General features: G+C 42.8%; 1 long non-coding RNA gene across 1 annotated transcript in view; it reads left to right on the top strand.

Moving 5' to 3' along the window:
• Window positions 1-25,843, top strand: part of LOC309676696 — a 91,826-nt gene that overhangs the window by 22,904 nt on the left and 43,079 nt on the right. The window contains exon 2 of the long non-coding RNA XR_014269616.1: window positions 4,493-4,572. This is a non-coding gene — a long non-coding RNA (uncharacterized lncRNA). The remainder of the gene's footprint in view (window positions 1-4,492; window positions 4,573-25,843) is intronic.

Raw genomic sequence — 25,843 nt, 5'->3', positions numbered from 1 at the left:
TAAAATCTGAATTCATGCAAGTCTGTCTTTAAATCAAAATACAACTTTTTGCTTTTTGCTTCAAAGAAGCAATAATAAGAAAAAAATGTACTTGCTTGTGGGGAGGTTGGCCTCTTGATTGTTTGAAATGAAACTTCAGCAGACTGCTTCTTTCCTATTCCCTTTAAAATATAGATTTGAGTAGAACCCTTTTAGCATTCAGTTGATCAAAATTAGAAATATCTAGATGTGTAAAATTGTTTAATCTTGAACATTTTGTTCATAGAGACCATTCTAAGTGACTGAATCAGTACAGGGCTGGTCCAGTTTTATTATTTTATTGTTGATGTCTGTCCGTGAAGCCGCCTCCTGCCTCGCTGCTGTTAGTGTCAGCTGCCTGCCCAAACTGCTTTTTGTAAATAGTCTACAGTTAATTTTAATGCAAGTATATATATATTTTTTTTTCAGGTGACCTCTTGTGATTGTAAAGCATTTTCCATCTTCTGTACCATTTCTGTAAAGTTACGAGATGCCCTTTTATTGAAGAAGTTTGAATTACTTAATTCCCAATTTTTTCAGTGAGTGCTAGGAAAAGTTGCACCGTGTGCTCTAAATCTGAAGTTTACTGATTTGTCTGGGAGTGCAGCAAGAGGAATCAATAACTAATCAGTGGGGAACTGCTGAGGACTACGTGTTACAGAACAGAAGTTGGTGGGAGAACTTAGAGGTTGAAACACTTACTTTTTTTTTTAATGAAACTGTCTGCTTACCCAGAGTTTCCAAATTACTTCATGTTAATATAAAATAAAGCATCAGAGGTCTTGAAAGACTGAGCCTGTTTTAAACCAGAACCTGGTCACCTGGAAAACTTAATTATTTGGTATTTATTACTACCGTTTCAACGCAAAGGAAAAAGGAATGTCTGCCGTTTTGCATTGCAAAAGGGTTTGTGTGTAGCTGCAGTTAGCTTGCTACATGTCTGAGCGTTGTCCAATGGTCAGTGTTGTAAATTCATGGAAGGGAAAGCAAAGGATAGTAATGTCAGTTTGTGAAGCGATACATTTTCGTCAGACTAAAGCGAAGAAAATTGGGTGGATAAATGTGGCTAACATTATTAATTACAATTTAGTCTTTTGGAAGTAAAGTTATTTATACAGTGAAATGTTGGATTCTACACAGCAGGAACAGTGTGCGAGTGACCCGAATACATATTACCTCCCAGGTTTTGCCCACGGTCTGTGTGTTGGGCATCTTCCACTGAAGTACTTGCTGTACTTCACAAGTAATTTGATAACTGTTTCACAAAAAATAGTTCGCTTTGTAGTGAAAGTTACTTGGCTCATATGTGGTCACTATTTCAGTGTTACAATACTTAATGTGTATTTTCTGTGTGAGCTAAGTAATGAATACAATTACTATATGTAGGCCAGGAAGCAGATGTAAATAGGGCTTCACAACTGTATATCGTTATGTCATGGGACAGGATTTCTGTAGAGTTTTATGATAATTTTGTTCACAATTGATCATAGCCGCTAATGTCAGCAAGTAGCACTACTGATATTCCAGATAATGTGGTTGGAAGTTACGCTCTCCCCCCCCCCCCTTATCTTTTATCACCGTTTAAGTGGATAGCTCTAATTAGAGTTGTGACTTTTATTGTGGAGGAGAAGAGTACAAAAGGAGTAGGGGACTCATGCTGGAAAAGATGCTGTGCAAGTATTGTCATCATATTCCATAGGACTGTAGTTGCCCATCAGGGGATCCTTCAGTGCCCCAGGACTCGCGTTCCTTGGAAAAAAACATGGGGTAGCTGTATGTCTTTATCTCCTTTGCTCTTCTGAGAGAAAAAATGTCAGAAAACTTTCATTTGTTTCCCCTTTGCTTGTCCGGAAAAGTTTACCTGCGGCAGAATTTCCTTTCTTTTGAGTCAGGACCATGTGCCCTTGTGCGTTCCTTTAGGTTTTTTGATTTTATTTTGGCCTGCTCCTTTTCACTATTGTTCCTAAGACTTTCCTTAACTTCGTTGGTAGCAGCTCTACCCTGGATGCAGCTGTGTTGCTCATCTGGACATCTTCCCTTCCACTTTAACTCTGGGAGTGAAAGTTTCTCGAAACAAACTAGGTTCTCCCAGGGTTCCCAGTCTCCTCCACTGTGTACCTGTCCTGGTTAGCCTCAGGGTCTCTCCTGGATGGTTCTTTAAAGACCATCCCGTTTGAAGGCAGATGCCCAAATCCAGCTATATCAGAGAAGTAGTTTGTAAGGTGATGAACAGCAACGAAGCATAAAATTTAACTACATGTCACGAGCTCTACTTAGGCTACTCCTGTGGACTGTGAAGTTGTGAAAATGTTATAGGAAACTGAATCTGTTGCTGTTTAAAGAAACAGTGCACTCAGGAGCATGCAACGAGGGAGCTGGGCCTCCTTGGAGTTGTGCAGGCAGAGTTTGGGAGAATAATAATAGCTTAAACCAAGATTTAAAAAGTAGTGGTTGACTGCCCCAAGGGACCTCCACGGTAAAGGCATCGGTGTGAGAGGTTGTAGAAAACAAACACAAGCAGCAGAGTGTAATTAGGAGGAGGAGGACGGGTTTGTGAAGGTCCTAGGAGCTAAGGCGGTCGGTGTGAGTTGAGGAATCCTTAGCACTTTGTACGGGGCAACTGGGAATGGAGCAAGCAAATAAAAGCAGTAGTTTTGTTGAAAAGAACATACTTTGTAGTTCCCCACTTGTAACTTAAATATATTTGAGTTCCTTGTTTTATATATAAAATTGGTCTTTAGAAGGTCTCCTTTTAGAAGAAAAGGTAATTTAGAAGAAATCAAAATTTTCCATTGTCAGTTGGAACTGGGGTTGGTCATTGTGTTCCTCACCGTGGTTTAGAGAGTCTAGAGATCACACTGGACATGGGATTTTGTGTGGGGAATTTGTCAGTCATACTGCTGTATGTGGAGTTGGCAATTAACCCTTTAACCTGTTTGTGCAGACCTAATTACCTTCTGTCGGACCGGGAAGGGCCAGTGCCCGTGCTCCTGGTGACTGCTGCTTGCTGGCACAGCTGAGCTTTAGCAGTTGAGGTCTGCAGTACGTCGTCAGCCTGTTTCATTTTATAAAGTTCCTTTATCGAGCTGCTTCTCTGTGGAAGTGCAGCAGAAGCTCAGGCATTGTTATTACACATCTCATGCATGTTTTGAAGAAGTTCTGTTGTTTTGCTTAGAGCATAGAATGACTCTTCCCCATATTTACAGGTCCCTTACAAGTAGAAGTAAGAACCTGCTAATGCTGAGCAGATATCTGGAGGTGTTTAGGTTCATCATAGACATAAAAAAATTGGGATAAGACAGTGTTTTACATGTGGCTTTGCCCAAGCTCTCTGGTTTTCCACATTGCAAACCCTCAAACATGCTTATTTGTAGTTCAGGCTCGCCCTTGCTTGTATGACTAGTACGGGCACCTACCAAGCTGTGCCATCCGAAACTTCTCCCCTCTGCAGTCGCGGAGCGGGCCAGACCACCCGCACAACGATAGCGACTTGTGTGGAGATCTCATCTGGAACGGGCTAGTTTGCTCTGGCTGGGAGAGAAATTTATTTCTGAGCAAAGGTGCTCGTCAGGCGCGCGGGCAGCGCTGGGTGACTCATGGGATAGGACGGGTTTAGCTGCAGCCCTGGCGCTCGTCAGGCAAGTCGGGTTTCTGCCCGCGCTGACGTGACAGTCACCTGAGACTGCTCACGCCGCGCAGCCGAGCGTTCCTCCATTGTGAGAAGTGGTGAAGAGTTCAGGTACTGGGTTTTGGGCTCGGAATTGTCTGCCAGCCCTTTCATGTACCAGTTCAGCCGCCCAGTTAATGAATGTAATTCCCCTTTGCCTTGGGTGCTGAGAGCTCCTGCTGGCTCCTGCCCCGGCGTCGGAAATTTCGCTTTGGGAATTTGCAGCTGGAAAAATATCCTTGAAAGGTGCAGCAAGAGCTGTTTAAGAAATAAAGAAAAAGTTAGAGGTGTTTAATAGATGAAATGCTATTCAGAGCAAGGATCTAAAGGTATGCTTAAAAAGAAAGCGCATGTGTCATGGGTAATTCCACATAAGTTGTTCAAGAAAGTGAATTAGCGGCACAGGGCACCTGGTAGCACACCGTGGGCAGTTCACGCTTTCCCTGCGTACGTAGTCTGTCGGTTCATGAGTTGCTCACAGTTTGGGGGGGGTATGTGTGGTGGTGACATACCGTTTTTCGTAAATAAAATGACGGTAAAACCACACAGATGGTTGCAGAAACCTTGAGACAAGCAAATTTTTTTTTAATCTATTATCAGAAAGTTATGGAACTTGGTTGATGCTCTGCTAAACTTTCCACAGTTTCTTTTATTCTTCTGTTTGTGCAGACTCGTTATCAGAAAGTTTATTTCTAGATTAGGCAAGGATTTGTATTTAGTAGCCTTCGTGTATATAGCATGCTTGTTGTAAATAAAATTAAACTGTGTGTTTTAATTTTCTAATGAACAAATTCTTGTGTTTTTCAGATTACACAGCGTTTTTGGGACACACCTCTGTTGGATTTTAATATATGTCCTGCTAACAACAGCTTTCAACTATGGAATCGGTAAATATTTACCTTGCTTCTATCCAAATTTTCTGTTTTATTACCTAACAAGTGCTCAAGTGCTTGTGTCCATGTGTTTGTGGTGGTTTTTTTTTCTTTATTTTCTGAAATTTGAAGGTAAAAATTGCAAATTTCCATGGAACAACTTAAAGGTACTAACCAAGAATATATTAGGAAATGTCTTTAGTTCTGAGATGCCCTTTTAATTTCAAATAACTTCAAATGTAGCAGGTTTTTCCCTGACTTCAGTGAAAGTGAAAGTTACCTTTCCTGTGGGGGCAGTTCCAGTGCTGGTTTGTCCAGCAGACTGCTTGCCTTCTCGGTGCTGCTGACTGCCGAGTACTTAATTTCCTCCTACTTCTAGTGTATCACAGTCCTCTTTCTTTCTCTTCACTTTTAAAATGTCTTTAAAAAAAGTCTGTTAAAAAGTGCCAGTTTCACAATGTTATGTCTCCTTGTGATTAGTTATAATTGAAACAGATGGCACCTATGTTTCATTTTGGGCAGAGAAATGTCTCAATATGCTGAGACTACAGTTTGATTCAGTGTTAGGATTCAACTTTTTGGTAGCATTAGCAGATGTAGAAATAATAGGCTGTCCTAGAGTGGAATGAGGGGGGTGGAAGAGATTTTTGCCCAAGCGTTTTAAGAGAGGATGAGAGAGGTCGGTGCTGTTCTCTGGAAAGCAAAAGGATATAGATGTAGCTGGTAGGGAAGGAGTTTGTTCTTGCAGGTTTTTTTTCTGCAGTACTGGCAGTTCGGTGTGTTGCAGGCTGAATACAAGCTGTTGTTCTCTGCTCCCCGTGAGCTCAGCTTTGCAGCGTGTGTCATGGCGGTGCAGAGTTGAAGGTCGTCCTCAGCACGTACACAAACGCTATGGAGAAGGCTCTCAAGGGATAACCTACAGCATGTGGCTTCTGCCGTGAGGCTTTGGGTACTTGGCTGACCTCTTGGTTTATGCTGCAACAGGATTATTTGTGTTGAAATTGTCATTATGATAAAGGCCGTTATTGAAGGAGAGTTACTCTGGGTAGAAACACAGGTCTGCTCTGGGTGGCTTTGCAAGCTGGTAGATTTCTTTTGTGCTGGGTTTTGAGGTGGAAAAAAAAATATCTTTGTATTTAGTTTGTCCATAGTAATTCCAAGGTACTCAGGTGGAAACAAGACGTTATTTGTTTCCCTTGGTGAATATTAATAGCAGTAGAAGCCTTTCACAGTGAAACAAACCAGACTAGGCATCAGTAACTCTCCCCTGCTGCAGCTAAGTAATTAAAGTGTATCAAGTGTGAGACCTTTTGCTGTAGTGTGCACTAAGGCTTTCCTTAATGGGTGCTCTGCAGTCCCCTGAAAAACTGAGCTGAATCCTAACACCGATTATAAACCAGGTTGTTTACTACCTATTATATTTTATAGTTCGGTACGAAGGTGTTTCATTCTGAGTTTTGAAGTAAATGATATTTTTTGCTTTTCTTGAATGCAAACCATACTTTAAAAACCAGGGTAGTATTAATTGCAGTACCTTTCACTTAAACGAAAACTAAACATTCAAATGTATTTGCATAGTATACTTGCCCACTGGGCAAACTGACTTGCTTCCTGTCAGATTATAGAGCGTTATGGCAGACTGCATCTCTCAGGGCCTTTTGTCTGCATCACCTGCCTTTTGGCCACTAATATCTTTTAGGATTACTACTGAGAGCTTAAATTATGCACTACACTGCTATGGTAGCTACTCTTCAGAAAAGTTTGCCACGTATGCTTTTTCTCCATCTTTAGGCCTTTTTTCTTTGGATGTTTTGTACTTTGTTTATATAAAGCCATGCTATTTTGATTATGGGTCTAGCTGAAACCGTGGATGGAAAAACTTGACAGATGAAGGTTGAGGATGTATGATGTGACAAAACATTCACACTGTGTAGAAAGAATTACTATAGAGTCAGATGTTTCTCCGACTTCTGAAACAAAACAAAAAAAAAGTGATTTTGCTTTGTGCATTTTGTGAGCCCTGAGAGATGATAGTTCAGTGACCCTTTCCAGTAAAATAAGTTCTTATCCGCTGCTCTACAAAGACAAACTATTGCATTACTTAAAATGCTTATTGGTCTGGGGTCTAATAGCTCCATTCCTGCACCGCTACAGTATGGAGATGTTGGAGAAGAGAACAAGGGGAGAACATCAGAATCCTCCAGTGTTGGCTGAAAAAAATTACCCAAATCTGGCGTGTTCTGAAACTGTAGAGATGAATTCATAGGCTTTGTGCTGGTGGGGAGGCTACAGCATACACAGTCACTGCTGTTTATCATGCAGGTATCTGGATGAAGAATGCGGCAATCGTTCTGAAAGCGGATCCTTGTTGTCTGTGTTAACTCCTTGTGCTGTGCCTGGGTAAAACCCCGGGGTGCCTTGGTACATGTGTGCCAAAGTAGCGGAGTGGTGGCATGCCACCACCTGTCTTGTCTGAAGAGAAGGTGTTGTATCGCGAAAGCACTGGGCTTTAGTCACTTGTCTGTTCATGGCTATGAGAGTGAGGTTGCCTTTGCTGTAAACCTGTGAGTGAAAACGCACTGGGGCACAAAACTGGTTAGTTTGGGTTTCTTCTACCCCTTTCAAGCAACTTGTGCGTACCAGCATGTGACTTGCTGTAAGGCATACAGCCAGCATTCCCCATTGAAAGAGGCAGAGGAGCCTGATCTCCAGGACCAGGCTTACCTCTGTGGTAAGATCCTGCTGTGTTGGTTCTATTCTGATGATGCCGTTCCACACTTCATAGCTTGGCTAATGGAAATAAATTGTTGGTGCTGGAAGAGGGCTTGGAGGGCATCCGCTGTGCTGTTCCCTTCGGTTGCAAACCCGATGCAGGGTGTTTCTGTCCCGGGGAGGTGGCTTGTTCCCGTCACATGTGCCAGTATCACTGTTTGTGATGGTGTGCTGTCAACCTGATCGCCAAGATATTCTGCATTTAAATAAAATAGAAATATTTAGAGGTTTATGTGGATTGTTTGCGGCATGATCTGCTGACCCAGAAGTATTTGTGTTGGCGCAGCTGGAGGACCAGAAACGCCGTCGTACGTTGTGGGGAGGGAGCAGAGGGCTGTTCCACTGCAGGAAGTGTTATGAAAGTCTGAGATTTCTCCATTTCAGTAGATGGCTCCTTCATTGTGAAATACAGGAGTTGCTACAAACATTACTACCCTGCAGTTCTCTAAAACAAACTTGTTTTTTTGCTGTTTTGTTCCCCCCCAGCTTTCTATAGTAATAACAGCAGAAGTCCTGTCTAAATGGGTTGAGGAAAAGGGAGTTCAGTCAACGGTGTGAGATGCCGGCTTCATGTAGCCTGAACTGCTGCAACATGGCAGCACTCATGCTGCAATGAGTAGGACAGATATTTTCTCACTAAACTGTTGTGAGTGGTTTGCTTGAAACAAGCCAGGTTCATCATGGTAGCTTCTGTTTACTTGTTGACAGCAAGAAACAGCTGCATCGCACTGGGCTTATTCTGGGGTTTGGTGACTCCACTGGTTTCCAGCACCGGAGCCGACAGCTGGTGTGATTCACGCTTTCCCGACATCTTCATTAGGGAAACAGAGGGGTCAAGGCTTTCTCTGAGAGATTGTGGCGGCTTTTGATGGTGGTTTTGGCACTGGTATTTTGCAGAGTTCATAATGAATATGTAGGTGTAAGATTAAAAGAATGAATAAGGTAGCGCTGCTAAACAGAATTGCTTTTCAGAGCTGCAGCCGTGCCTTGTTCTGACCTCCCGAGAAGGATACAATTGTAAAGCTGAGGCCCATAGTGGAAAAGCAATTACAATACATGCTTCCAGGATTGAATTGTCCTCGGAAAGTCAGATGCTGCAATAATGGTAGTGTTGTTTAGCTGGAACGTGACTTTACTTAACTGCTTGGTGTTTTTCTATTAATGTTCTTAAATGTGTTCATATAGTTTTCAATTTTTACTGCTTTGGGGGAAATAGAGCTTAGTGTTGCACACAGAAGACACTTCTTTGCATGGGAGTGTTCTTCTGAGCTTTCTGGCTTTTTTCCATGTGTTTCAATTCTTATCCCTTCCAAATTAGAGGGGCTGGAAGATAACAGAAGCGCAGCGTACATTTTTGTCTTTAGCATGTTGGTCACAGCCGAGGTAAGCAGTGAGTTTTTCCGTGTGGTTCTGGGGTACGGTACAGAAGCGTTGGCTTTTGGGGAGAGAAGCTGATGTGTTACAAAGCAGGGCGTGGAGAGGGGAGGAGAAGCCATGTGGAAGTGGAATTAGTAGTCTCATGTGACATTAAAGAAGTGGAGCTGCGTGGCTTGTGGGTTTGACTGACTTCTGCTGTGGTCCTCACCCCGCCCCTGAAATGGTGGAGCCCTTTCAGAAAAATTCAGATTTTGGAAGTGCCTTAAAGCAGCTGGGTGGCTTTTCAGGTGCAGGTTTGCTCGCTGTGTTTCAAATGGGGCGGTTTGGGTTTGTGCTGGAGTGTGGCCCAGCCTGGGAAAGGCTGCAGCCAGGGTGGACGGGAGGTGGGTCAGTGGAGAGCGTTTCCTACCCACTGCTCTTCTCTGGCACAGCGCTCATTCACTGTCGTACCTGTGTGAATGTGAGGAGGGTTTCTGCAGCCCTTAGGAGCAGTAAGCTTTTCTGTGTGTCTGTTTTGTGCTCTGTAATGGGTAGCACTGATGTTAAATAACCTAAATTTATTTTTTAAAACCGTGTCTTCACCGTAAGCAGAGGTTAAACAGAGGTGGCTTTATTGTGAGCTTAGATTCCTTTGTGGGTCAAATGGGGCTTGAGTTTTCGGACACAGGACACTGCTGAGACCTACAGAAAAGAGCTTTAAAATCCTTTCCCCTGCCCCAATGAAAAAGCTGGATTCTCAGATGTAATCTCAGCAGAAGCATTTGATTTGAGTGTTTGAATTGCTGCTTTTACAGTTTTCTGTATTTTATCAGAATTTGTTAAATTGCCAATGTTATTCACATGCCACTTTTGGCAGATGCCACCTACATGCCCTCAATTTGAACGTACCTTTTAGGAGAAGTGTAGGTAGGGAAGCTCCTTTCTTGCATGTCAGATGTTAGAGAGCGGAGCACTTACATTAATTCACTTTCACTAACCTTTCCACCGCTAATAAGCTAACCTGGCCCATGTGCACAATACAGCACCTTTAATGAACAGATCTGAGCTAAGCAACTTCTTTGAAAAATGTCTTGCTTGGCTTGTTTTTTTTGGGTGTAATTCAGATCTGTGTGTTCACCATGACACAGAAGGAAATTCTTGGTAAGAGCAATCCACAACCAAATATAACACTTGTCCTCCTTCCTCATTTAGAACTAGACAAAGCCATGGCAATAATTACCTAAAAAGAAAAAGAGATATCCCCACCACTCATTTTTTTAATAATCTTATTCTCCAAAGGGGCTACGTTATGACTACAAAAATCCTCGTTGTTTTTTGGTTTTTTTTTAAAGTATACTTTTCATTTAGGATTTTGTAGGTGTATATCAGCTAATATACTCTACACTTAAAAACCACAGTTGCATTTAGGAACAAGTTCATTAAAACAAGCTTGTAATGTAGTTGGTGCATGGGATCATCATTTCCAGTAACTGGCAGAGTCTGTTATTTCATGGAGGAAAATTCCTATGAGACATGAAGCTCGGGTGACATGTGGTAGCATGATTTTGGGAAGGGAATTGATAGGGTATTTGGTGTGTAAGCAGACAGTTACTGCTTCCATCGCTGTGCAGCGGAGTTCCTGGGTGCGACCTCTTCTGAAAGTAAAAGCTCTTTCAGGCAGGTTCTGGTGTGTTGCGTGGTAGGAGGCTTCTGCACGCAGAAACGCTCACTGAAGAAGTGAGGTGCAGTGTTTGGAGTGATGGCTTTATTTATGAGTGTTTTGTGTAGCACTAAAGTGTATTCTCTAAAGAGACTGAAGTTATGGTCTCCACCCTGAGGAAGTGACACCCTGGATGCGAGATGACAGGCTTGGGAGTGAAATGGCAGGATTACACAAAATATGGCTGAAATCACTTGTTTTCAGAAGATATCCATCATGCTATGATTAAGTGCAGATGATGCATTTGGCAGCAAGAGGTGTGCAATCTGTTCCTACCCTAAGGAGCTTGCAGACCAAAGGCCTGCTGATAAGACCAGACTCACTGTTGTACTTATTGAATGAATAATAGTTTAGGATGTTCGTCTTCCCTTATCCTTTGCTCTTTTAAATAATAGTGTAGGTAATTGTGAGCCCGGTGATTTTGACACTCAAATCCCTAAGTTCTCTAAGGGGGAAAATAGTGGTGGTTGGGGGAATGCGTTCCCGTTGTGTGAATACCAAGGGAGATGTATCAGTGACTTGGGCATCTTTAGTGGAGCTGCAGATGGGACGGTTGGTGTCCGACAGGTACAAGCAGCTGCCTGACACCCCCCGAGGCGGGAATCGTTGCTTGGTGGTGTAAAGTGGCAGGACAAACCAGATTGTGACTTTTATGGAAACCTCACATGGAACATGGTTTGGCTGAACCACCACTGTCTGACACTGTAACAGGGAGGTGCAGCCTGTTTCTTTAATATGTACATGTAAAAGGGGGAAAATGTTGTTATTGCAAGCAAATGCAAACTTGATGGATATGCTTTATTGATACTCTTTGGAAGGGGGCTTTTGTTAAAAATGGGAAATGCTTCTGAAAAGTAAGTCTTAAACGTGGAGCGTGAAGATGGAGACTAGGCGTTATCATTATTTCTGTTCCCTTGGTTAAATTCTTGGCAGAGCTTTAATTTTAGAAGAACAAGACAACAAGGGCTGAGATTTTTCAGGCTCAGTCTAATTCATTACTCGCTTAATTAGATGCTTGAGAACTCAGGTATTCTGACAGTTTTTGCAACGCTGCGTGTTATCCCTATTTTATAGTAGTTTGCTGGACTTCAGCAATTCAAAGATAGGTAGAGGCAGAGGCTCTGAAGGGCTTGAGTTCCCAGAACCTCTCTTTGTGCCTGGGCATTTTGGGAAGCTGGCACGCCTGGCTTTTCTGTCCTCAGAAGTGGCTTTGGTTTGGTTGACAAATACTGAAAGCGCTGCTTTTACTCAGAATTGTTTAATCCACATTGCCCGCCTGCACTGCTGCCCAGGCTCATCTTGGGTGCGGGCAGATGGCTGCAGGCGACCACATCGGGGCATTTTGGGAAGTCACAGCCCATCGGTGAGGGCCGGGGCAGAACACAGCAGGGAGTAAACAGATTTCTGAAACGCTGTGGGACTGGCTAAAACTCTCTCCCGTTCCCCCGAGAGCGGCGGTCTCAGCTGTAATGTTTTTAACTCTTGAATTTGGAACAGACTTCGAAGCTCACCTTTGGGGGTGGTAGCTTGTTAAGTTGTCAATACTATTGCCTGTAACCATCTGTTCCTACCACTAAGTAGCTGCAAAAATCGGTAATTCATTCTTTTTTTTTTTTTTTTGAGGCGCTTGGGTGTAAATCTTCTCCCTTGTTATTTTTTATGGGCTCCCTCGTTATAAAGACAAGCATCTCCACTGTGCGGGAAGGGCAAAACGACATTCTTTCTTTAATCTTTCATCTGAATTTATTTGAAATTTAAATTCAGATAGTTACCAATATTGGAGGTTACTTTGGAGCACAATAGCTATTTCTGGTGAAGTCAGTGCGTGGGTCTCCCTTATCAAACAGCAATGTGCTTGCGTAACTTCACCTTTCTGGGTTAACCACTCCGAAGAGGAAGGGAGACGGTAGGCATGCGTACAATTTATTTTAGGAAATCGCCACTGTAAGTGGATGTTGTTTGCTTTTCCAAGTAAACTTGTCATGGATTTTTATTTATTTATTTTTGCTCTAGTGAATTAATAAGCCAAGTGGGCTGGCTCTGCTAGTTCTGATGTTAAGATGCTGGTGGTGGTAGTCAGGGTCACAGAAAGAGGGGTGGTCTGGAGGAAGCTCTGGTGGTTGTCGTGTGGGAGTCACGGGAACATTGAAAACAGCATTGATTGTAGGATGGACAGACAGACTAACTGCGTAGTGTACCTTGAGTTATCCGGGGCTGGGATTTCACTCCTGGACTTAAACTGCAGAATCAAAATGGATTGACATCAAATAATGACATTAGTGTTTTGGGACACGAAATTCCAGTTAATGGGGTTGTCTTCAGTGCTGTCGCATGGGGGGTAGTGGTGACATTTTTTATTTTTATTTTTTAATACAGAAAGATTTTGCAGCCTGAGGCCAGGTGCTCTTCAGAGTTATTATTCTTTTCCTTACAGTGTCACTGGAGTTCAGTCTTTCCAAATGCTTGTTTTGGTGGTTATCTAAACTACAGGGTGTATGCCTGAGGGTTCTGGCTAGGTGATGTCCAGTTTTCCCAGCTTTATGCCATCTACATGCTCACCGCTGATGGCGAAAGTTGGATTTTGTCTGATCTAAAAGAAAAACTCTTGGATTTTGATTGCGTTTGTGTGATGCATATGTCTGGGCTCGTCCTGTGATACAATAATGTAAAAACACAGTATTACCTTGCATTAATATACAAGCAGCAGTGACTTGACCAGCTCTACTCTGGGGTCAGGTGCATGCTACTGCCTTTTGTATCTCCATGGGCTTTGCTGGAAACCCCTGGGTGCTGTGCTTGGCTGGGGAAGGCTGTGAGCAGCACTCGGGTGAGAGTGGGTCCTGTGTCTTGCCATCATGGCAGGGGAACAGCCCTGACACCATGAAGAAACAGTGAAGCTCTTGGAGGACTTAGTCCTGGTTGTAATTAATATTTTTGGGAGGATTTGCAGGATGGGAGCAGTCTCTGGTGATTGACAAGGAAGCTCAGGCAGTGCATCTCTTGTTCCTGGTGGCTGTAGCTGCCGTAAAAATGGACCTGGCATGCCACTGTCAATTCCTCATGTACCCTTAGAAAATTTTAATACTTGCAGGCTTCAGGTTTTTTTGGGAGAAGTTGTTAATCTAAAAGTTGTCATGTACCTTGCAGGGTGGCTGGGACTCTGTGGGACAGAGCTCAGGTGTATTTAAGAGTACATTATCTGTGAGTTTCCTTGGCTTCAGATGATAACATTTCACCTTAATTCTGAATTTTCTGGCAGTCTTGACACTGGGTTTGTTTCCAAGTTTGGTGAAAGGCATGATGGCAGCCTGAGGACTGGATGTGTTTGTGTGCACTTGGGTACCTCAAGCTTTGCCCCAAGTCTGACTCGCAGTCTGGCATAGCCAAGCTTGAGCAGTTGGCCAGATGTTGACAGCAAGCAAATACGGGGGGGGAAAGTACTGGGAGGAACTGCAAAAATGAGAAGAGCTGGTCAGTTTGGTTGTGGGTAGGTATGGCAGGAGGAGTTCTTTGATTTTAGTTGTTTTTGTCCCTTTATATAATTTTTCAGCTGCGTAAACTAACAGTGTAAGGATTCAAAGGTCAGTGTTGAATAGCTCTGGTTATTCTCTGCTGGACCTAGACTTATTGCTGGTGTCATATAAGAAATACACTTCCCTTTTTATGTTACACAGTCAGAAGAAAATTATTTTGTTGTCTTCAGTAGTTTTTGCCTCATTCTTGTAGTCTTGCCAATATCCTGTGTTTGTTTTTTTGCAGGAAGCCTTTTCTTAATTGGAATTAAGTGTTGTAATAGAAATGCACATTTTGGTTGGAGATAATGTAGGAAATAAATATTCACAGAAATTTATTTTAAGTTAGTGGAAAAACATTCATTGGAGAGCGTTGCTTTGGGACTTTAACTTCTGAGAGTTTTAATGAAAGCTTTTTTTGCTATTGGGTAATAATAAAGGAATAAATCAACTTTACTGTTCCTGATTTATCTTGAGCAACTAATGTCACAGACAGTAAGTCTATTTGTTATTATGTTGTAGATGATGCTAATTAACATCGTGACACGGATTAAATGCTATATAAAAGTTAAATGGAGTAAGAATCAAATGACAACAGGTAGTAAATAATTTAACAAAATAAAATAATAAGAACAAATATATTATGAAAAAAAAATCGTGTATTCTTTTTCTATCAGCAGTTGTAACTGCACCTGGATGTAGCAGCTGGCCAGTCCTGAATTCTTTTTTCCCCTAGTTTTTAATGATGCTTTTACAACAGTCTAAAATGGAGATCTCTGAATGAAATGGTAGTGGGGACGTAGCAGTTCCTCTGAGTATTACACAGCTAAGTTCGTTCTTTATCCCTGCAGTTTCTTAGTTATTTAGTGCTTTAGTGTAAGGAATACCTGAATATGAATTATCTACTCAAAGGTTTGGTTAAAGCTATAGAAACTTTCTTCATTTGTTGGCCTCAATCTTGCTGAAGGTAGGAAAGCATTGAAAATGCCCATAGCTCTGGGTGTACATAGGCAGCTGTATGTGTACAACCGTATGTATTTTTAAATGTCCCCCATTTCAAGGTCATCCACGATTAAAGCTGAAGTGCAGATTGGATTTCCTGTAGCAAGATACCTGTTATTGGAGCTAATTCTCATGGTCCGAAAGGAGTGTGGGACGGGGACCAAAGGGGAGGTTTTCATCGGAGTCCCGTGTGGTGCTTTGTACCTGCCTGGGTGAGAAGAATGTGGATTGACAGTCTCTCTTCCCACAGTAGTCTTCAGAGATGCTTAATCTATTTTTTTTTCATACTTGCGAAACGGCACCAAGCTTTGAGACACTCCTGTGTAAGCTTAGGCGATGATGAGCAAGAGGATTAATTAGATCTTCGAGACAGATAACTAGAGCAATGAGTTGTGCATAATAGTAGCTTGGAATTCCAGTGACGTGTTTGCAAAGTGCTGTGCAACATGCATGCCTTGGCTGAAGCATAATTATTTCTCAGCGTTGCATGCCCAAATGCCTCTGGGCACTGAAGCAAAATTTAGTAAGCAAATTATGTGAACAAAAAAGCCCAACTTTGATGGTTTTGCACACACCAAAATAGTATTCAGTGAAGCGATTAACTGCTGGTTTGAACACCTATTGGTGGTGTCTTCCTGGTACGTCAAGCTGACAGTCTGAAATTTAGACTTAGACTTACTGTTTTGTAATGCTAAATTAAGAAAAAAAAAAAAAAAGGATTCAAATTAGATTGCAAGTGTAGGGATTTTCTGTATTCTTACCATACAAATTGTATACTTTTGACCAGGGACATAGGCAAATCTAGTTTCTTTCAGAATACTATGCTGCCACTAATACTTCTGCCCCAGGAGAAAGTAGAAGTGGTGGCTCTAAGGTTAGGTGTCACTAAAGTAAATGCTTTTTTTTTTAGGAAAGCTTCGGTTGGGGGGGAGGGGGGAAAAAAGAAATCCCCATGCAGAGCTTTCCCTTGCCCACAGAAATAGCTTCTGTATTCATATTTAATTTACAGTAGCTCAGAGGGATGAAGAAAGTATTGGACTAATATTTTTTTTTTAATATGTAGTCCTTATTGAATTTCTTTGGAAAAACTCTTGGATATAAACAAAGAGGACAGAGTGTACTGGGCAAAGTAGTGAGACATTTTTTGTTAAAACCGTAAGTGTTCATGGTTTTAACATTTTGAAGGTAAAAGCCGGTGAAGTCCATCAGATACCTTTGAATTGTTCTAGTTATCACTTGCGCTTTTCCAGTTCCTTTTCTGCTATGATTCTTTGTAGCTTTACCTCATGATACAGATTTAGATTTCTTTTTTTTTCCTAATTATTTAAAACCTTGCATTTCTGAAGATGACAGTAAAGAGCTGTGCTCTGTAGCTTCGGAGAAGGTTTGGTCATAATTCAAGATGTGATCCTGGAGAGGCTTCTATTAAAAGGTGTTGAAAGAGGGCTGTATTTTGCAGTTTTGCAAAGTTGGATTCTTTTTTTTTTTTTCCCTGTTAAAACCTTGGGGAAACCTGGGAAAGGAGGTTGATCCTGTTGTGGGGTGGGTGTGTGTTTTTTTTTTTTTTTTTTTTTCTGCTTGGTGAGTAGGAATTTAAAACTTCACCCCCCTACATTGACCTAGTTATGAAACCCTTGCCTGTAAAAGTACTAATTTGTGGACTCTAAGCCATTTTAGTATTAGAAATGCAGAGCAGTGTATGCTTTTCTGTAGAGCCACCTTGAGTTTAGACATTAAAGGATGGTGATCAATCTGATAAACTTAGTAGAATATATATATTCTAGTGTGCTACAAACCTTCATTACTCTGGAATTAATCAATTACTTTGACTTCTTTTTTCCCCTGCTCAGCCATACTTTCACGAGGTATAATTAAAAAAAAAAAAAGCTATAGTTTTCCTTTTTGTTCAAATCTGCTGTTGTTGAACTATGTGTGGTTTGGATTTCAGCCTTCCAGAATGTTGGCAGAAGTTCTTGTCTGGAAAGAAATGCTAATTCTTTTGGGGTTGAAAAATGGGGAAGGAAAGATCGCTGTAGCAGAGATGATTTAAAGCAGGATAAGTCAATATGCATATATATCTCTTTCAATGTACACCAAAGTTTATGTGATTTTTTATATAGAATGTTCCTCATTTTTGTTTTTGTCAGGTTTGCTTATTTTTAGTTTATTGTAGCCAATCCTAGTCTTAAACTTTTTGTATGAAGTTTAATGCATTAGTTAAAATTGCTGAAGTTTAAATATTCAGTTGCATTCAGCTAAAATGATACAAAAGTGACCTTAAACTATCTTTTAAGTACAAACTGCTTTTTATTTGCCTGAAAGCCCCCGAGCGCAGAGCAGAAGACTACACCTATCCCTCTCAAGCCGCTCGTGTCCTCTCCTGGGGTCATAGTCTTAATCCAGCAATCCGTGTGCCGGGCTGTTCTCGGGTGAGTCGTGCCTGTGGAAATACCGATTAGAGGAGGAGGAGAGGGCGCAGCCAAGCTTGGCCACGTTGTGTGGGGGTGGCCAGGAGCAGCTCTGGTCCTGGGGCATTAGTGCATACCTCTTAACTTCATCTTCATTGATGGGAGATAATTGAACAGCTGGGTATATAGCGATATTCCTCCTGTCTAGTTTACGGCCATAAGCCAGGTCAGGCCCTGCAGGGAGGGATGTTGTGTTGTGCTCGCAGGCTGGCAAGCCCGTCAGTGGCCTGTTAGTGGCAGCCTGCAAAACCCCACCGAGGAGCAAATAGTGTTGTGCAACAACACAAGGTGTTCTGTGGTGCTGCTCTAGGTGGCTGTGCTGGTGCTTCCGCTTTTGTTTCAAAAACAAGCGTGCTTGAGGAAATACATATATGTGTTTAGATACACAAACTGAAAGGGGAAATGTCCCCTTCTTTCAGCTGAGAGAGTTGTCATCTTCTCTTTTTCCTGGACACATTAAGAATACTTCTCTAACAGCAGTGTTGATGCTTTTGTACTGGCAGGATTATTGCCTTGGCGATACTAGAGGTCAGAATAAATTCATAAACCTTTTACTTTGGGCTTTCCCAGCAGAAACACAGGCAGCAGCTTTCCCAGCTACTCATCTCAAAAGAATTAAATTCTTGTGGAAATCTCTATTCAAGTGCAGGATCAAGCTTAGAGTTACTCTTAGTCTAACAATGTTAACTCCTATGTAGTTTATTTTTATTCCTTTATTCAGCTTTGTTTTGCCATGTGGGTGATGTAACTGCTCTGGCTGGAGGGATGGCTCTGTCACTGTGTACGTATGGTGCTTGCGGCCGAGCTGGCGTGCCTGGCTGCTCCCTGCTCCCAGGAAGCAGCAGAGCTGGAGCTCAGCTTCTCTGGGCTCCGGAGCAGGAGGCAAGAGTACAGGACCCGAGTCCAGGTGCCTTCCCGGGGTCCGTGTGTGAAGCTTGGCTTGGATTTGCAGAAGAGTCTTAGCTGGGATTCCTTTTTTAATGGTGCATTGTGAGGACTTGCACCCTTTGAAGAAAGCAGATGTGAAACTGATGTGAAGTGTGAGACGAGTGGACTTGTGCATCACGCTTAAAATTAAAAAATGGGAAAACTCGGTACTTGATTTCCACTATAGAGGTCTAATGCTAATAACTTCATTTTAGAGCTGTTTTAACAATTTCGCTGACAAGTTGGAGATACAGATGTCATCATGGGTTTACATTTAGTAGTCCCCTTTGTACCTTTAGGATTTCAGAAGGCTGATGAAGCAACGTAGTATTGAAGTACTTGAACAAAGAATGTATCTGGAAGTGGCTAGTGGTCATTCTGGCAGATACTTAAGACCAAAGCTGCTATTGTTTTTCTCTTAGTTAAACAACAGTCAAGCTCATGCTGTGGCTTTTTTCTTTTCAATTGCAGTATAATGTTAGCTTTTATATATCCCCCGGGCCCACACCCGGCTATGTGGTGGGCCAGCACACAGATGCATTGTTCGGGGTCCTGCATTCCAGGCAGATCAAATGCTCCAGTGCACCACATCAGCTGCACATCTGCAACTGCTAAATCCTCCACAGTCCTTCCGGATCCAGGTGCCATGCAATTACTAGGTTAAAGGCATCAAGAGCTGCTGCTTCTGGGTCCTTTCTGTTTAATTCTGCCTGCTTTGATTCACTACAGCTGGTGAAACAGTTAGACTTGGTACAGGCATGTGTGGAAGAGAGCTCATTTCATGCTTGGAATTGTAATTATGTTCTTTTCTTTCAAGCTGCCAGCAGTAGAAGATGTCTTCCAGTGTGTATTATCTAAATAAGCTGTAGTGTTTAAATATTTTCTTATTTCATTTTAAGAATGTGGCAAAATAAATTGTGCTTACTCTTCTAGTTTTCATTCTGGAGCAATTAATTCCCCGTAGCTCTCTCCTGTGAATCAGGCATGCTCGTTGTCTCTGTGAAGCTGCTAAGTTATGCTGCTTTTAAATAGCCGTGCGAAGGAGAGCGTTGTGTAAGTGTAATGGCACTGCCCTGACTTGCCCAGTTGGCACTGGTCGCTCCTCTTGTGTGCTCTGACTGCAGTCCGTACCTGGTGTCTATGATCTATTCTGTCCCAGTAATCTTTCATGCTGCTAGTACTAGCTGCTTACTTTTAGTGAATTTTAATGTTTAATATATGCGAGCAAGAGACAGTGCAGTGCAAACATTAGTTCTCTCTTTAAAATAGCCTTTTCTGCATCTGAGCTTTCCACCATGAGAGGATCTGTTTCACTGTGCCAGTTAACAGTGGGCACTGCAGTGATGCTCCAAGTTTACTTCTGGAGGCTGCAGGTGTGAGATTTCAGGCATGTAGGTTTCCATGTCACACTCTTGGTACTAGAGGATGGATTTGGGGAGGAAAGAGCCTGACAAGAACACAGCTGGTTTTAACTCATGCTCGTGGGTGTATCTGCAGCTTGGATCAGAGTACCCTTGTAGTCAGCACTGATTACCTCTCTCTCTTCTCAATGTTATTTTTCACGTAGTGCCAGTTGTACAGGTCAGATCCTTCTCTTCCCTTGAAGGATAGATACTGTTCCTTGAAAGCCCATCTTTCAGTGGCCTGATCTTTAGGAAGAGTATGTTCTCTCAAAGATGGTTGACAGAAGACAGATCTGCTTCTCTTCCCTTGATGGCTGAGAGTCCTGTTGACTTGGAGCGGTAGTTGACATTTAACATGCAGGATAGTTCTCTAGCAGGGAATTTGAAGGCTGCTGTGGGGCACTGCTTTGGCTTATGCATGTGCCGTCTTGCCCGAGGGTAGGGAATGTGCTTCTCCACACTTCATCCCAGCACACAGTTGTTCCTTGAATGGACCTGATTACCTGGAGTGCTCTCTGTATGTGCTGTGACCCAGGTGAGTTCATTTGAAGCTGAACTTGGGCCCTGGTTTTGGTCTTCTGAATTCTTTACAGAGATAAACATGAGGTTTTTTTATATGCAGCAGTTGCAGCTTTTCTATGATTTTTGGGTGTCTGGAGTCAGCACTCTGGTCTGCTTTCCCTTGTCTCTGGAGTCTGTCTGCTCGTCTTGTGGTCTCGAGATGAGAGTGCCTGATAGCCATTTCAGTGTCTCTGTGATTGACTGGAAGTCACAGTGGATAAATCTTTCATGATTGGAAACCACTTAAGCCATGAGGTGGCTGATGATCACTGGTTATTAGTGGAGAGGTTCTACCAAACAATCAGAGAAAATTGAGTGGCAAGGCATATAATTTATGACTTCATCCCAGCACTGTGGGGGCAAGTCAGTGAGAATTGAAACAGTGAAAGAATTATATTTGACAGATATTTTAAAGAATGGCTCCAGTTAGTGTCATTTATTGCTGGAATGTGTGGACAGATCCCGAGTCAGAGCCCTCTTAGGGGCAGTGCCAAAACCAGATATGAAAGAGCGTGCAAGAAAATGAAAACGCGGCATGTGGCCAAGGGCTTGAATTTTCTGACAATGGGCAAAAAGAATGTTCTAATTTTTTTCAGGCATTTTCCTTTGATAATAAAGCTTATGGACCCTACTTAGTGTTTGAAACCCCTGCCTGAAGGCATTATCAACGTACAGAGAAGACCAGTTAGAGAAACTTCTGGAACATTCTGGAATTTAATTTTCTTGCATTTAGTGAGTGCTTGCAAAAAAGGCCTGTAAAATTATCTCTAGGATATCTTAAATTTTGCCTAGGAATGGTATACGGCATAGGAGGAATCTGTTGCCCTTTGCTGTATATTAAAAATACCTGGGCAATAGTCTCACTGCTGTTCAGTGCAGTTGTATCTTCCTCCGCATGCATGTGACAAATAACTACCATTAACTCTAAAGGAGGAAAAATTCTAGAAAAACATTCGTTCTTCAGATGTTTTGTAGTGGTAATGCCTCTGAAAGTATTAATCTCTCTTGTCACAATTTGGCACTCACTCTAGTTCCCAGCAGGGGTTTCTCGGCTAATCCCCGTCTGGAAGATTTTGCCTTACCTTACATTAATTTCTGATCCCCACCACGGCCTGACATCCTTTGAGGGTTTGTATTCAGCTTAAAGTACATCATAGGCCTTCCTATCTGACTTCGGGTTAAAACATCAGGCCAGTTGAAATATCTGTCAGCGTTCCTGGAGCACTCACATGTGCCACTCATCTCTTCTCTTCCAGCCGTCCCCAAAAACTTTATGCAGTGGACTGTGTCAGAGTGTTATTCCCTTGTGGCTCTGGAGAAATTATTTGAGAAATTTGGTTTCAGATGCAGGATTTTCTTAACATGAGTAGCACACTTTGAGAGGGAAGTGGCAGATGTTCTCGCTTTAGCCTATAAATGACAGCTACTGAATCAAACATCTGCCTTTCTGCTGGAATTGTCCCCAAATGCTACCATGCTTGAAAGCCCATCTAAGTCTTGTAGGAGCCAGATAAGCCTGTGTTTGGTGTGCTGTTGGAAACGGAGGCAGCTGCCATCAGGATTGCTGTTCAGCAAAGGCAGTTGGTGACCCAGGGAGGAGCGAAGCTGTGGCATCAGGACTCCGTCCTCCACTCACCTTGAGCACCCAAATCATGTTGGGCAAGGAGATCACTGCTTCCCATGCACAGAAACTCATTCTTGGCATCGCAGCTGACCTGTGCAGATACGTCAGTGTTAGACCTACACCAGCAGTGCTGTGGCTGTGCACACTGGAGATGTGTTTGGGTTTGGTAGGTTTGCCCCCGTGTATGTGAAAAATTGCTCTGCTTATGTGTTGGTGAGGATTGTCTCGAAGTAGTGTCCCACTTCTGTCTGTGTAAGTGCATGAAAAGGTTGAGGAAAAAAGGAAGAATCCTAAATTTTAACCTTTAAAATGGTAGCCTTTGTCCTGTTGCTTACCTGTTTGACCAACACATTAGTCCTTTCTATCACTACAAGGATGTGAAGCCGTAGGCCTGGATTAGGACTCTGTTTACTGCAAACTGCAAATGCGTCCCGATATGGACTCAGTCTAGGGGAATGGGTTTTATTCACAGGTTTTGTAACTTAAATTCTCAGGAGCTAAAGTTTCTGTCAAGTCTCTGCTATAGACCCAAGGGGGGAGAAGAAACCCTTCAGCTAATAAAACATTTTTTTTTATTATTACCTTTTTGAGGGCTTGGATTTGTAAAAACAGTTCAAAACAAAGTTTTCAAAAGCAGCCATCTTTGTTTTAAACTTTCCAGGCTTAGCCTACAAAGAGACCCAGCTTTGCTTGATTTGTGCTTGAATATTCCCCCCCCCCCCCCCCCCCCCCCGTTGCGATGGAAGCAAAGCTACTGGCGATGCAGCTCCAGAGGCTGGTGCTCCCCTGCCAGCTTCAGTGCTTTGGCTCTGCCTACCTGGCTGCGAGCTCTGCCTCCTGTCGAAAGTACTAAACCTCAGTCTTGAGTTCAGACTCAGTCTGCTGCTTGTCTTAGCTAGAGCAATCCCGAAATGGTGTGCCTCAGCCCTGCCGTGCCTAGGTGAGGATTCTGCCTGGCTTTGGGGAATGTCTGTGGTGTCTAAAGAGAAGCCTTGAGAGAGGGAGCTGGCAGTCACACGCTGTAGAGGGGGTGTGAGTGTGTAAACTTAGTCTAAAGATAATTTATGGTTTCTAAAGCTGCTGCTGAGTAAAACTTTCCAAGGCTGGCTTCTGACCTAGCTATCATCAGTGCTAAAACTGAGAACAGTCATCTTTAAAGTAGCATTTTTAGTTGCCTTGAGGGGAAGGAGGAAAATGGGCTACCTTACTTCTTAACGTTTATTCTGCTTTAGTTTTGTAGCAACTTTTTTCTGTCGGACTTGAACCTACAGGGTAACTTTTCTGTTACCTGAGCCTAGACTGGTTTAAACTTGGCTTATCACTTAGTGTGTTGTGGGTTTTTACTGTGTTCATTTTAACAGCAAATGTGATGTCAGGGTTATAATAAAACCATCCTCGGCTGTCTCCGCAGAAATGCGGAGTGCGTCTCGCTCTCTCCCCACGTTGCCGCAGTAGCACGCCGGCACTGGGAGGAGAACTTTGGGTCACGCCGGGTTGAGCTGTTGGCAGCAACACCCGCGTGTTGGCAAGAGCTTTCCCAACAAGATGCTGGAGAGCAGAGGAAGATCTCTCCTTGTTTTTGCAAATTAGCAAATGAAACCCTAAATAAGTTGCTAAACTCACTTTCCTTCTGTTGGGTTAAGAGGAGTGGTGTGCTTGGAAACCTTCGAAATCTTAATTGGCCTGAGCGTGCTAAAAACACCTTCTTTCCACACCAGGCACTGCTTGTATCTTTCCAATACATTTGGCTCGCTTACTGGCAAATCATTTTTATAACACTTGAGAAACTGTATAGCTTCAGAAAAACAGGATGTGTGCCCTGCCTTATATTTTGGATTCCCTTTCCAAGTATTTTTCAGGGTTGCTAAAAGAAAAAACCCACCCCCCTTTCAGGGAGCACGTTAAGAGTTCTGCTCTGTCAGTTTAGCGCTGGCAGGACAGATAGCGGCACTTGGGTGCCCGTTCATCAAATGATTGATATATTGGGCTAACGAAAGTGTGTTTTTATTTGAGCACAGATATCAAAACAGGCTTACCAGCCCTTCCTTACTGGTTAACCAAATTTCTTTTTGGAAAGGCCAAGTCTCTGTCAGTTCCTAACCAGGATTACTTGCTGAGATCATGTTCAGATACTGTCCCCCTTCCCCTCCCAAGATGGGGACAACAAGTTTCTCTTCTTTTCCTTGCACTGATATGGCAATTCCCTATTCCTACAGAAGGCTCTGGATTTTTTTTTGAAGTACAGTATCAATACTAACTATTTTCCAGGGTTTTTTGTATTAGGTGGTTTGTTTCTGTTCTTCATGGCTTTGCTCACTGATTGTGCATCTGATTTGGCATTTTAAAAACATTCTCTTTTTTATATTGTCGTTTCCTGTGAGCAGGGCTGCAGTAGCAGGAGAAGTGCAGGTTGTGGCGGAAGACCCGTTCATATTTCAGTTTGGTCAAGAAGCGGGGATTATAAACAAGCTGTGGTAGTGCTCACAAACCTGGGAGGTGGCACGTGTGAGGGTTTGTTTGGCATGGAAGAGGGCAGCAGAAGAGGGAGATGGAGGAAGAAGATGGAAAATTTAACTCTGACAGTCAGTTTGAGTGTAGATTAACTGAAAAGACTGGCCAGCCAGAGCTGGAAATGCAAGGCTGTTTATTAAAGTACTTGTTTATAACTAATTTTAGAGTGAACAGCCAAAGTTTGAGTATCTTGACTGTGAGGTTTTTTTCTCTAAACCAGTAGACGAGATTTCCCCAAAAGGAACTAAAATGCACCTGAGGTATCACAGTTTCTAGCAGCATGTTTCCTTCCTGGCAGTAACTGAATGCACGTCTGCTTAGTTAATTAATGTAGTCATCGTAGTGCTTTATGTGGATCTAGAGGTAAGAAAACCTTCTCAGAAGGACTTACATTTTCAGGTATGGCAGAATAATTTTTACTACTGCTTTCTTCAGCTAATTGTAAATGAGCAGTGGGTGGAGGAGGAGCTCGCTGGGTGGTGGGTGCTCTTGTCCCTCCCTGCCTGCACACCCCGCCAGGGACGGCAGGAGAACCCACTGCATTTCTAAAAGCAACCTCTGGTCTCCACTTACATTTTCTTCCTAGTTTGTGTTTTACTGTTGTTAAATGGTGTTTCACTGCTTTTGAGCATAACCACATTATAAAATGTTTAGTCTCAAATAACATGTCTGAGCTCGGGTGAAGGTGAACCTTTCGGTGCACACAGCAGTGAGGTTTCTGGCTCTGGGACTCTCCTGATCCATTTCTTTGTCCATTCTTGTTTCTTGAATTTTTCTGACTTGCTCCCATCTACTCTTTTATAGGGCAGGGAGTGACAAGTTATTTGAGATCTTGCTGTGTATTGTGATTTCTTGCTTTTAGGATTTTGTGTAGAGAGCACTTGAGTTTTTACAGTTCCCCAAGGAAGTGATGTGCTGTTATTAAAAATAAAACATTGACTTATCACATTTTAGACCTGGCCTACTGGCTTGTGATTGCAGTAAGCTTTAAAGTGACAGTAAATTGCTTGTTACCACCTCCAGCTGCGGTGTCCTGGGGTACGATGTGTGGTTAATGTGAGTAATGCAGAAGAGCCTGGTAAGCCCTGGCCCAGGTGCTCACGTCTGGCTGCCCACAGCCACCCACCTCAACAGGTCTTGATAGCACCATGCCTGAGTAAGTATGGTCTCAGGGTGGGTGTTGGGTCACCCAGAGCCTGTACAGATGTCTGCAGGTTGTGAATACCTGGCGCCTTCTGGATGGGGGAAGCAAGAAGCTGGAGAGGTGTTCTCATCATAGAGAGTGTGCGTCTGGTCAAGCGTTTCAGACAATTTCTCCTGCAGTGACTTGGGTAGCTTGGTTTCGGAGCAATCCTTGTTCTATAAAATCAAGTCCCCCTTGCAGTACGCCTCCTTCCCTCCTTCCAAAAGCCTCTGGCGTTTGGCAGGAC

The sequence above is a fragment of the Vanellus vanellus genome (assembly GCF_965231255.1).
Source record: "Vanellus vanellus genome assembly, chromosome: 12".
NCBI classification, from domain to species: Eukaryota; Metazoa; Chordata; class Aves; order Charadriiformes; family Charadriidae; genus Vanellus; species Vanellus vanellus.
The sequence above is the reverse complement of the archived record's forward strand: the minus strand, read 5'-3'. Positions and strand labels throughout refer to the sequence as shown.